Here is a 9,524-nt window from a genome sequence, read left to right as displayed (position 1 = left end):
GGGCTGCCTGCTCGGCCTGCCCTGAGAGTACCCCGGCACATCCTCCTGGGCTCCCCAGAGGCAGCCTCTGCCATGTGTTTTCAGGACAACGTGGGGGCCCCACCCCCAAATGCTTGTTCTATTTATGGGAATGGGGTAGCAAAGGCCCTTAGTGCACTTGAGCCCTGCCTGATGCTGCCAAGCCGGGCAGGGTTGGGTATGCAGTAGGTCCCGTTACTTGGTGAAGTAAATTGTTTAATTAAATGTATTGTAAGATGAATCAAGATTTAAAATAGGGAGAGGAGGACTCTGAAATGAGAAAAGGCTAGGGAGATGAGACTCTGTCCTTTCATAATTGGCCTGCAGCCTGCCAGTCCTTGCTTTCTTTCCAGACTCCCCAGGGTGGAAGGATGGAGTCTGTTGACCCAGAGTGGAGGTTGGGGTTGGGGCCACTGAAGGTTGCTAATTAAAGCTGGAGGTATGTGGACTTTCTATGACTGCAGTTTCCTGGGAGAGCGGGGCTCTGCTCCCCAATGCTGACACTTTCCAGTGGCTAAGCTGGCAACAGTTCAGGCTAAAGAATCACCACCCAGATATTCAGACCCAGCAAGCACCAGCCCTTCCTACTACTGCTCTTCCTGCCACCACTTCCCAGCTACCCCTGGACGGAGTATACACCCTTTGGCCCTGTCAGGCTGAGAAGAGGAAGGAGGGAAGCCGGTTGGCCTTTGGGATCTCCATCTCTCTCGGGTATCTCCCTCTCTGGGAGGCTGCTTGGCTCCAGCGTGAAGGACAGTGAAGTCCTCACTAAAAAGTAGGTGAGGCCCTCCTTAGTTTTCGCCTTCCGCACGGGATGCCCAGGTGCTGGGAACCCTGCCACACACCACTTTATGCCCCATTCACTGACCCCGAGGGGCCAGTTGGAGAGCTTGAGGAGGCAGTTTTTCTGTTCTCCCCACCTGCTCACCCACACCTCCAAAGGGGCTAGAGCCTCAAGTCCTAGAATCTTGAGCCCAGGGGGAGGCCATGGGGGTGGGGCAAGAGCCCTGGAGGTGCCTGAGTGTGGAGCCTGTTGTTTTCAGTAGGTAAAAAGATAATCTGTAAGTGAGGCTATTAGCGCTCCCCAAAGAAGGGTCAGTCAGAAATGTGGCTCCTCAATCTTAGCTTAGCTCAGAGGCATCACCCTCACTAATGGGTACCCTTCCCTATCCCATATTCTGCCTTCCTAAAATGTCCACATTCCCCTCTGCCCCAAGCGGCCACTGCTGTGGGCTCAGCCCTCTTATACCTCCCCACAAGGTCCTCTGATAAGCCCCTTCCCTCCACCTAACCCCCCAGCCTGCCCCTGTCACCAGGAATGGCCCCTGCTGCCTTATGGAAACTTCATCTCTGCACCTCAGAGTCTGCAAGGGTTTCCTGAGGCCCACCACCCAGTCCCCAGTCAGGGGATGGACCTACTTGTCCAGCTTCCTGTCCCCAGCCACACACCCCCGGCTCAGCTGATGGAGTGACCCATCCCTGCATCCGCCACTTCCCAGCTCAGAACAACTGGCACTTACCCAGTGGCCACTGTGTCGGGGTGCCAAGGATTCAAAGACCAGTAACAGTTATGGGGCCAAAGGAGCTTACAATTTAGTTGAGATAAACATAAAACAGAGCAGTTCAATTACTCCAATCAATTCTAATGTTACTCATTCTTTAAGACCTACCAGGAGCACCGCTCACCCAAACATTACAGTCTCTGGTTTGCTGCTGTATCCCCAGCATTAAGTCTGGCTTAATGGAGGTGCTTGCCCAAGAAATACTTACATGATCAATGCCTACCCTGAGGTGGTGCGTGAGGGGACCACCTCTCTTCCTGTCTCCCTCCACCAAGCTTCTCTAAATGAAATCAGATTTAACTGAAACATCAATTGCAGACTTGCAAGGCGGAGGAGTAGAAGTGGGGCAGGGGAAAATCCCAAGGCTTTGCCTTGAACTGAATTCTCCGATCTAAAAGAGCAGGGTTCTGGGGCCGCAGACTCTTGACTTCTTGGAGAAGCCAGAGCCAGAACTGGAACTTTTATGTCTCCAGATTTCAGAGGCTGCCCTGTTGAACTTATAACTATTGGAATCCTGTCACTGCGTTCATCAAGTCAGTAATTTTCTAGTAAAAATATATACAGATCACAAAACCACAAACACTGGAGACTCAGAATCACAATTTGTCCTGAAAATAGGTAAACTGGGCTGGGAGGAGTGAGTCTAAGGGCAGCAGGCAGGGCCTGGCACACACTGTGGCTACAGGAAATAGTTTTCCAGAGTGCAGAGCCTTGCAGGCGCAGACAAAGATTTAATTTCTCTTCTAGTCATTCATGTAACCATTCATCATTACTAATTGGTACTGAGAGCTTACTAGGTGCAGGTACCCTGCCAAGCTATGAGGAAACAGTGGGACTCAATGCTGACGTCCCTGCCCTAGTCTACTTGGGGAGACAGGTCTTACCCAAGAACTCCCTTGCCAAGTTGGGCTTGGGAGGGAGGAAGAGAGGGAGGACGCATGGCAGGTTCAGGAGAGACATTGAGGGGCAGGGGTATAGGGATCAGGGAGACTCCCAGATGAGGCAGCCTCGGTTGTCTGTTCCACATTTGGATCTTTATCCTGACGGTCAGCAAGAGCCACAGAAGGGTTTACACAAGCGAATGATACGATGCGATCTGTTTTGGAAAGATCCCTCTGGTTGCTGTGTGGAAAACAGTCTGGAGGGTGAAGAGGGGCAGAGCCGAAGCCGGAAGCCAGGGCTGCTGTTGCTGGGTCGGGGAGGAGGAGGTGCCCGAGGAGTGGAGGTAAAAGACAGTCAGCCTGTGGTGATGGATTAGATATGGGTGGTGGCTGGGGAGGGAGAGGGAGGTGCCAGGGATGTGTCCCAGGTTTCTGGCTTTCGAAACTAGGTGGGAGGTCATGCCTTTACCCCAAAATGGAAACTGGGAGAGCACTGGGTTTGCTTGTAGTAGGAAGTTGGTTGAAGTGTATCTGATGTTCCTGAAAGACCACATTGTTATTTCAGTGTCAAAATGAGTGCAAAGGGCAGGGTTTGGGTACTTTTGATAAGACTTTGCATAAGAAGTATTCTTTTTATAAAGACATATGACAATACACTTGCGACATTTTGCCCTTAATCCAATAGTGAGATGAATGTGGCTCACAGCAACTTCATCTGTAAAAACCAAGTAATTTACTAACAGATGGTTGGAAAACATAAGAACAGAGAATTGTTTGGGGAAACTCTTTTACGAATAAGTGACTGAGGAACAATTAAAAGTAACAAGGCTGGAATCCGCTACTTATTAGCTGTGTGATTCTGGGCAAGTTATTGAAACTCTCTATGCCTCAGTTTCCTTATCAGTAAAGTGGGATTAATAACAGTACCTATTTCATAATACTGGTTGAAGATTAAAAGAGAGGGTATAAAGAACTTAACTCAGTGCCTCGTTCATGGAATCTCTCCAGGAATTTTACCTATCACTACAAACTACACTCCAACAGAGAGAAACAAATGGAAAAGGCAATTGCTCACTTCCCCCTATGCTTTTCAATAATGAAAAAGAGTTGCCTATATAACTGAGAACGATTTTCACAAATCCCCTTGTAAGATTTAAAAAAAATAGAATAACATTCACAAATCAGAGTGAAAATTTTGTCAGACCTGCTGCCTGAGTCTCAGTGTCACCTACCCAGCTATTTATTGTCTAGCCCAGTCTTGCTTGGGTCCTCACTCTTTGCTGAGTCCTTCCGTTTCACAGGGTCTCTCCTGTGCTGTGTGGGGTGGAAGCTTTCCAAGGTCAGATCAATGCTATCTGCATCATCTTCCAGGTCCCACTGGTGCCTGAACAGTACTGAATGTGAGTGATGCTGTGTTTGCTTAGCATAGTACCTGTGGCCCAGACTCTAGTCTGGGGACCTCTCCAGGGGGTGTCTCTGCTGGGAGAGGCTAGTCCTGTCTCTTGTGGGTTCACTGGGGTTAGGGGAAAATGGCAAAAGAGCCACAGGTGACTCTCTCCCTCTGCTCTTGGTTGTTGAAGACTAGAGAGGCTGGTGGCTATGGCTGGAAGCCTGCAGGAGATGGAGCCACCTCACCTTGGGGAATGTGATGAAGGATGCCACGGAAAAGCTTTCCAAATGCACCGAAATGCCAACAAAATCAAACAACCCTGGTCACAGGAAACGGGGGTCACAGAGACAGCCCGGGTGTTGGGAGGGTGGAGTGGAAAACCATGGGGAGGGAGGCCGGCCCCGCCTCCAAACCCAACAAAAGGAGGCATCCAGCCTGTCTGAGGCCAGAGTGGGACACACTGCAGCTAGGTGGACAGAATACAGCTACGGACATTACATAGTAGGGACTCCGCAGGAGAGACAGAGGCGCAAGTGGGTTGCAGGACTGTATTCCAGAAACAGGGCAGACTTCAGGCATGACTGCATGGGGGCGTGACTCAGTAGATTCATAATTGCTAATGTTTGGGGGGCGTTTACCAAGGGTCAGGTACTGTTCAGATGCTCCAGAGCCAGAACTCCAACTCAGGATGACTGGCTACAGATTTTGTATTCTTTAACCACTAGAAATCTAGAAAGAGTAAAAGTTTTAGAACTACAAAGGGTTAGACCTCTGTTTAACCTTTATATAACTGTCCTTTATATTTAAAAAAGTAAAGGTCTGGAGCTACTCCAAGCCTGTGTGATCTTGAGCAGTTACTTAGCTTCTCCGGATCTGAGTTTCTTTATGCATTTGTAAATTTGAGAATAATATTTACCTAAAAGGGTTGTTGAGGATTAAATAAAGAAACGTGTTTGAGTGCGTGCCCATGCCTTCTGTAAGACCCCTGCCTTTGGAAGACACTGCCCATCCCACATTTGGGTGTCCCCAGGAGTCTGCAGGTCTGGGTTCAAGGAACTGCAGTGGGTATACTCCTGGACTTCCGGTCCAGAGCCTCCAGGGTTCCTCAGGGAGGGGCCCCCTTTAACATGCTCCCTGTTTGATATTTGAGCAGACAGGTGTCCTGATAGCAGTGACCCAGAGGAAGCTGAGGTCCCAAACGACCCATATTGAGATCATCACAAGCATTTTGAGATCATCACAAACTGTCCTCCCTTCACCATTAATTAATTCAGTTGCTCTTTACCAATCATTTACTATTCAGTTCATCAAATATTATTAGCCACCTACTATTTGCATGTTCTCAGGAATAGTCACCTAGAGGAGCCCAGATGCTGGACCACATTTAATTTTCCTTTTCATCTCTAGCTGGGTCCATGGATCTTGGAGAGCGCTCAGTCAACATCTGCACCCAGGGGAATAATAAAGGCACTATTAGAGATGGGCGGTGACAATGTGACAAGGCTCTCCAAGGAGGTCCAAGGGAGGCAGACACTCCAAGGGTCTGGACCATGATACTTTTTGATCTTTGTGGCCACAAACAAGGATCACAAACTTGAAAACCTTGAGAGGTCAGTCAGGTCTCATAAATGCCTGAAGAGGGCAAGGTGGGACCATGGCAAACGGAAGTATACTTTCCCCATAAAAATGACATTTATTTTTTGGCACCAGCCTATTGTTGCAAAGGTCTTCTGATTTTTCAAGAAACACTGGAAATCTGGATTTTTATTTTAAACTTCAAAAAAATTTAGCATTGGCTCCTAATTTTAATCTTTTTTGAAAGCCCTGTGAGATAAGAACTTGTCAAAACAGAACTTGTCTGCCTGCTGAATTCTGCTCAAAAGTTGCTATTTGGGATCCCTGAATGGATCTGTGGAAGGGGTGAGATAAAGGACTGTGTGTCCTGGGGTCAGGTTCTGAGGGATCTAGAATGCCATCCTTCCTTGGGTACAATAAGTCATAAAGAGGAAGCTGAAACCATGGTCTTGCCCTCCAGGGGTCTGTAGACTCATTACAGAGACCCAGGCAAAATAGTCAGGAAGAAGTAGCAGGAGACAGTGGAGCCCCCTACGAATTCAGGGCATGAGGGAGCAAGGTGGACCTTGCTTTTGGAGACCTTTATCTGAGCTTTGAGAGACCTTTCCAGAAAGTCAGGCTTGAGACTCTGGACAAGGATTCTGGAGGCAGAGCCTAGGGAGCTCCAACGGCAAACATGAACAGGCACGACCTGTGCTAGGACCCCAAAGAAAAGCCCCAAAGTGTTTGCTTTCAGATATCTTGGGAAAAGGCTCCCTGGAAAGGGCAGGGCTATAGGATGAAGCTTCGTTGACACCCCCAAACCCTATCCTACTTGACCATGGTCGTGGTCAGGATGGGCAGGTAAGTGGGGCAAGTCTTTCTGGCTTGTAGAAGGCAGTGCTGTGGGTTGGAGTCCGGGGGTCCAACCCTGACCTGAGAGTCCGGCAGACCAGGGTATGAGCCTTACCTGTGTGACTTGGGGCAGGCATTAACCAACTGTTCTAAGATTCGGTTTCCTAATCTATGAAATGGCGACAGTAATCCTGGGATTGGGGTGAGGACAAGACCTGGCTCCCAAATGTTAAGCGCACTGTCTGATGCCAGCCCCAGGGCCCCTGTTTGCCAGCATCTCTATGTGGTCTTTATCAGCAATGTCCACTGGCCTGCGAATTCTAGTAACAAGTCGGGTGGGGAAAAGAGCAACCTGGAGGCGAAGCTGGTCCCCATGTTTGCCTTCTTTGTTGTCACGTTGTTCTGGGAGGGCAGGACTGCCTAGTGGGGGAAGGGACGAGATGGATGCATTGGGCCCTCGCCTGGGGAGAGAGAAGGTAGAATCCCTGCTTGGCTGTGGGAGCAGCACTGAGAGTAACTCTTCCCCAGGGATAGACCCTTTCTGCCCAATCCTGACCTGGGAGGGAGGCAGAGACTCTAAGTTAAATATCCCTCTGGAAAGCCAGCGCTGGATGGAAAGCAGAAGTGCAACATTCCCCAGCACGAGCCACAGAGCCACATCCTTGCTGCTCCCCCAACTGTCTCCCCAGATCTCTGTCAGACACAGATCTGATCAGGCAGGACTCACAAAGCCTGGAGCCACCCGGGCATCTCTCCACCGATCTCGGTCTTCACACCCTATTTCACAGCTCTGTGCTTTTGCTAACTCCGGTATCCTTGCTTGGGATGTCCTCAACTTTCCTTCTAACGATGGCGGGTAGGGCAGAAGAATGCCTGCTCCTTCATCAAGATCGCTGGCAGCTTAGCTTCTCAGAACATTCTTGCACCTCACTCTAGCCCCACACCAGGGACAGACCTTGGCACTCTTTCCTTTGCTTCCTCAGCAGCCATTACGTGTCGCTGTCATGAAGTTATGTTTATCAAGCTGTTTTCTGTCCTACTTGTCCCACTGCACCTCCCCCCCCAACAAACGCATCCTAGCCCCCGACTGGAAGCTTCTTATGAGCGGGAAAACAGTCTTGTTCCTCGTGGTAACCCAAGGGCTAGCCCTTTCGCCTGGGGCACTCTGGCCACTCCATATGGGATAGACAGCGGACACCAGCGAGTGGGCGGTTGGACGGAAGAACTAAAGCAGCGGATGGGGCTGCCTTCTTGGAACCCGCGGGTGTGGGAGTGAGGTTGGGGTGAGGTTAGCACTTCAGCCTCTGCAGGAGGCTCCCGCCTACCCCAGCCCATCCGCCCCAGCTCCCGCTCCCGCTCCCGGAGCCCAAGCCCACTGGGCCAGGTGATCTCGAACCGTCTCCCTCTCACACCCCAACAACAAACAACCCTTGCTTTCTCCCTCCGGAGAAAGGAGGTGGAGCCTGACCTCAGCCGGAGGCTGCAGCAGCTGCCGGAGGGGGGTGGGGGAGGACTCGGAGCTCCAGTCCTTGGGGGAGCCTCTCCTCCAGGGAGTGGCAGGGGTGGGGGCCTTGGCGAGTTCCCAAGCGCCCGGGAAACCCTCCCTTGGCAGCCTAGACCCTCCACGGGCGAAGGGAGGAGGGGCAGAAGGGGTGGCTTAAGTGAGTCCCTGCTTCCGACTCTGTCCCTTTCGGTCTGGAGTGCCCTCGGACCCCCTCCACCCCATTCACACCCACCCTTCCTCGAACCCTGTAGCCCCAAGGGCAGGGTGAGACTAGGAGCCGAGTAAACTGGAGGGAGAGGATGCAGCTTTGCGGGGCTCCCGGGAGCCGAGGTGTGCCCATCCCCCACCCCCTTGGTTGGGTGGGGGGCGGAGGGCGCGGGGGGGGGGGGCAGTGACACGGATCCCAGGGACACGCCGACTTGGGCAGAAAAGAGCCTTAAATGGGGTGTAGTCTGCAGTCGTTGGGGCTGTGGTGGAGGCAACTGGGGTAAGGGGCAGAGGGCACCCCAAGGGGAAGGCCTGGGGTCCCAAAGAGGGTGAGTCAGGAGTTGGGAGGGAGGTAAGGAGAATGCAGAAACAGCTTTTTTTCCGGGAGCGGCAGCCCGCAAAGACTTCCCCTGACCAGCAATCTGGAGGCTAGCACTGGACAGATAGGGTTTTGGACACTGCACGATGGACATGTGTTCCCCAAAGTCCCCCTTGTTACTTCTTATGAAGGTACTGGGCCCACACAGGCCCTGGCCTCACCTTGACCTCCCCCAGGCTATGGCAGCGGGTGCCATTAAAGGAGGAAGAGGTCCTGTGCTTTGCTGGGCATTCAACAGCTGGCTTCTTGGTTGCAGGAAGGGGCCTTGCCCCTCCAGTTCAGAGTTCCAGAAGAGCACTTCTGCCTCCCCCATCCCTAGGGAAGGGGCCCCAGAAGGTAAAGAACAAGCAAACGTCTGCACTTGCATTTGCCTGGGGGCAAATAATTTCTGGAGATCCCTTTAAGGAGGGGGTTCCGATCCCTTTAAGAAGGAGTGGGTCAGATAAAAGGACTATAAAAGTCCAGCTTTCATTATTTTCCCACCCCCGGGGGCTTCCTAGGATGGGGGAGGGGGCAAGTGCTGCAGCCGCATTTAATTGGTGCTTTGGTGTCCCTCCCCCAAGGAGCTGTGCCCTTCCGTTTGTCCAGTGGGGCTGAGAGGCCAGGTGGCTTAGTAAGTGTTCCTGGGTTCTAGAGTTCAGGCACTTTAAGGGGGCAGAGGAGCAGCTGCCCACACCTTGGAAAGATGGGACCAGGGCATAGAATGAAGAAAGGGGAAAGTGGTTACTGCCAACCACTGCAAGGACTGCGTTGCCCCGCTGGGGTGCCCTGCCTGGTGCCAGGTGGTTGGAACCGAGAAAGCAGTCTGCAGGGACTGCGGCGGGCAGTGGGGGAGGTGCCTGGTGGCCGAACTGGAGATGACGGAGCAGCCAGTCTGTCCCGGCTGTCAGTCTGGTCGTAGGTGGTGGGGGAGGGGTGTGCGGCGTGTTTTCTCGAAGCCCTGGATGTTTTCCTCTCTTGCATCTCCCTCTTTGCTCTGAGGCAGTTAACCCTTCCTGATGGGTCTACAGGCACCTGGATAGAGAGAGGCCCTTGCCTGGAGGCAGGGAGGGGATGGCCCTGGAGACCACATGTATCTATTCCTCTCTCCCGACCCAGCCACAAACCCTTTTCTGTGGGGGACCTCTGGGCTGCAGGGTGTGCCAGGTTGAAGCAGGGTGATGGGCCCCAGGCA

The sequence above is a fragment of the Rhinolophus ferrumequinum genome, chromosome 6 (genome assembly GCF_004115265.2).
Source record: "Rhinolophus ferrumequinum isolate MPI-CBG mRhiFer1 chromosome 6, mRhiFer1_v1.p, whole genome shotgun sequence".
Lineage (NCBI taxonomy): Eukaryota > Metazoa > Chordata > Mammalia > Chiroptera > Rhinolophidae > Rhinolophus > Rhinolophus ferrumequinum.
The sequence above is the reverse complement of the archived record's forward strand: the minus strand, read 5'-3'. Positions refer to the sequence as shown.